Raw genomic sequence first — 4,305 nt, 5'->3', positions numbered from 1 at the left:
CCCAGCACCTGATCAGGGTCAGTAGTGCCAAGGCAGCAGCAGCCACTGGTCCCAGCCTCAGGTTAGTGACCATCAGCCAAAGGCAAGTGAAGAAGTCGAGCCCTAGGACAGTCCTGGAAACCCAGACAGTAATTCAGGAAGAGTGAGGGGGAGGGCTTAGCACATGCAAACCTCCAAAATGGCTCAGATCAGGACTGATCTGAGGCCCATGGGCAGAGATGGAAGTGGGTTCCAGGGGAGGCAGGTCAGGGCTATGGGTGCCCTCAAAGACATGCCAGGCAGTAGCCAAGGGAGGATGCTTAGGGAAAATGAGAGTCAGCAGTACATATAATATGTCTACTACTCTCCCATTAGCCAATTAGTTTCAAAATACAAGAGAACTCTTGAGCAGAACCAGGAGGCAAAGGCAGGTACCTAATGATCCACATGGCATTTTCTTTTTTATAACTACCCTATCTCCCTTTGAATCTATCTATACAAAATTTCTCAGTGAGGATTTCTCAAGTCTCATGACTGTTGTGTGAAAAGCCAACTCCTTTGCTTTGAATATCCCCTCTCCTATCTCAGTTTGGTGCTCCCTGGTACTTGCAATGGAAGGGATGGTGAGCAGCTGATCCCTAGCGACACTTCCCATGCCACTTACAGTTCTCCTTTTTGTTATTGTTTTTCCACACTAACCAGCCCTAATCTCTCTTGCTATTGGTCATCCTTGTAGTCTTATACATAACCATGCTTTCTCATATGTTCTACCATTCTCCAGGTGTTTTTTTTTTTTTGGCCTGGGAGTTTCTGAGATGTTCTTTGCACTTTAAAGAGCCTTCAAAACATTTTTTCCTCTTCCCCTAGTCACTGTTTAAATCTGTGTAAAATTCTATCCCCTTAATTCTACTATTGGTGAGATGAAACATTACCTCTGTTCATTTATGTTGTACTTGCTAGTTTTCAATATCCTCCTATGCTCTTCTTCTGTTAAACAAGTGTGCTCAATTTCTTCGTATTTCTCACAATTATCAAAAATGGTTCTCTATTTACAAACACTTTAAAAATACCCCTGTGACTTAGCTACTTGTGAGTCTATGTACTATACACTTCGTATCTTCTAGAGAGGAGTAACTTTTTTTCTTTCAACATTAGGCAGAATTAAGTTGCACGTTTCAAACAGTTAAAATATGTTGTGTCATCAACAGTCAAACCAACCAAAGCAGTAACAATGTTTTCTCTCAGATGATAATAATCATGTTGCTATTTAAAAATATGACAATAGCTGTTTCATACATCAATCTTACTCATTATTTGAGCACATCAAGGAGGCAACCTATAATTATTCAGCCTAGGTATTCTTTTTGATACCTTCACAGCATTTGCTCTCTGTCTTTTGACAATTCCCTCAGACTGCAGGATCATAAATAACAACTTAAGAGTGGCACAAGGATGGGGAAGCTGTTTGAATACCATTTTTACATGGCATACAGCTAGTGGGTACTTTTTAACAAGGTTCTGAGTCCCACTCTGGCCTCAAAGGCTGATATTAAAGGCTGGGAAATCTCCTCAGACAATTCCTTTAACAGTCTAACCTTTGAAAATGAAAAGCATTTGCTTCTTTGCAGTCTCTCAATTGTGGTTTAATATCTCTAATTCTAAAAGAGAAAGAAAAATATCCAAATTTGTTGAGCTTTTTGAGACATTACCAGTTGCAGATTCAGTTTAAGACGAAAAATTCTGGTAGAAAGAACCTGACAGGTCCAAATCCCTCAGTGCTGAGACCATTTGTTCATCTATTATAACAAATCCAGAATATGTATCTCTACTCAGACACTCATCCATGCATCCACGTTACTACTTGAGGTATTAAAATAAAGTAGCAGACTTGAAAATATTTCAAAATGGTAATGGAGTGTATCTGTCTGGTAACTTACAGTATTACCATTGTGAAAGGGTGAGAGGAAAAGAGTGCTCACTTTTAAACCATGATGAAAATAAGACTTACTCAAACAAATTCTTTTATAGTATTTGTGTGTAAAGAAAATAGGGTATGGAAGGAAAGCCCATGCTTTAGAAGAATTATTCACTAAGTCCAGGCTTACATACATAAGCTTAGGTGATAACCCAAGAAGTTGACTTTTTTCCTGTTTCTTTCTGAATTAATGCAGGATATGTTTATTTCTCTTAATTTCTTTGTCCTTGTAAGCCAGTGAATTTTCCTGGCCATCTTGCTACTGGGCATGTGCAGAATGGCCTCTGTGACAGCTTCAGCATTGCTAAGCAGCAGTGTCCCTGCCATAAACACTGCTGGGACTGATTCCAAAATTCAGAATAATCCCCATTTATTTGATACATATACAACACCAAGCACTAAGTGAAATGCAGATATCCCTCCTTTTTTATTCCATTGTGTACTTAAGTTGGATTGTCCCTTTCTTTCACTGTATCTGACAGCTCAATGCTATGAAAAGTGCACTCCCAAGGAAGCTATGGAAGGCTCCAAGCATCTCTCTTCTCTTGGACACTGATGCAGTTTGGCATTTTTTGCTGTTTTTATGATGATGTAGTATGAATGAGACCTGAGACTGGAATGTCAATGTTTGTGATTCACCCTAGCCATAATCCTTCACTTAGTCCCGTATTCACAAACCTTCTAATTATTCTAATTTTGTTTGTTGAGTTCAATATCCGGTTATACAAGGCAAAGTGAATAGCCACAGCTCTCCAGTACCCCATTGCCTGTAGCTTCCGACATGCACCTGGGAGGATAAAGAGCTGGGACAGGGAACTGGGTCTCCCAAATTGCAGGCCACTGTCTAAACACACACCCATGTGTCAAATGGTGGGTGGCACTGGTCCTTCCTCTGACAACTGCATTTTCTCAAGTGATGGCTTTAAATCCTTACCTTCTGCAGATACTTGGTGCTTAAGCAACATCCTTCTTCTTGGTATTCCTAGTGAATGGATTAGGTAGTTCCCTAATGTCATACTGTAAACATTTATCATTGATAAAGCTCAGTAAATCCCATTCTTATACATCTACCCCTCCTCATGCATCCCACAGGAGAGGCTCCACATCTGCCTCTGAACTGCAAGCTCAGCTAGGCAGCAGGGTACCTACAGTCACTGCTGAGATGCAAGTGATATGATATGAGATTGTTTTGCCAATATTATGATGAAGGGTGAAGCCTACCTTTCATAATGTGCTCTAAAATTATAGTTGCTTTAAAGGGCATCATTTGTAGTGGTGCCACTCTCTTTTTCAGTGCAAGCATTCTTGAGATTTTGTTCCGTGTTAAAGAGCTCTCCATTGTACTCCCCACCCCAAATTTATTTAATACCAAATATTGTCAAACTACTGAAGTTACATATAAAGGGATACTATGATATGTCTTAGTTTCAGCTGGAAAATACAATAAATTGAAAGGAAAAGCCCCAAATCGTGTGGTCTTTGAGTTCATTTTATTGTTCCCAAGCTGTCTTGTCATAGCTTTTTAAAAAATAAATCATATATATCTTGTATCATGGTGTTATTACATTGCATAAAATGCATGGAATTATTCAGTACACTGAGTACTATCAAGTAGCAAGAAACTGCTGGAAACCTGAAAAAGCTCTATTTTTGTTCCAGTTTTCTTTGGATGATACTCTTATGGTCTATTTGACTGCAATGGCAAGTTTTATTGCTGTTATTGTTGTGCTATAACAGAGCTACTTGAAAAAGAATCCCTAGCCACAACATTTGATATCCTAAGTGTTATGGGTTGAATTCACAAGATGCCCAGAGCCTGTAGCTGATTTGTACTTCCAGCAAACCACCTTCCTCCTGCCCTGTGCTGCACTGCTTGCAAGGGCGAGCTATGTGCAGAATATCCCTGCACCTTCCAGGTTGCCAAGTTGGGTTTTGTGCATCTCCTCTTGGGCTGGTACCATGGTGGAGAGATCTGCATTGCAGCCTCCCCACTACCCCTCACACACAGAAGGAAGCCAAGGGGCAGCAGCAGCTGTTGCAGCTTGATGAGGATGGATGGGGCTCAGGGGCAGCCATAAAACCGGCCTCTTGGCGAGGGAGCAAGCTGCACCTCACCAGCCATAATGAATCCCCTCGTTTGGATGGCACTGACTCAGCAGGACAAATGGTGAGCAGTGTTTTCAGAGCTGTACATGTGCTAAAATGGTTGTCTTTGCTTTTAGTGTTTACAGTGAAAATTACATGAAGTTGAACTTTTTCAGAGTGGATACTAAGATACAGCTTCACTGATGATGAATTTTTGCCTGGAACACCACTCACTGGGTAAAGTCATGGTGGAGATCTCAGTCTTC

This window comes from Phaethon aethereus (genome assembly GCF_964289735.1).
Source record: "Phaethon aethereus genome assembly, chromosome: 1".
Taxonomy (NCBI): Eukaryota; Metazoa; Chordata; class Aves; order Phaethontiformes; family Phaethontidae; genus Phaethon; species Phaethon aethereus.
Note: the sequence above shows the minus strand (reverse complement) of the source record.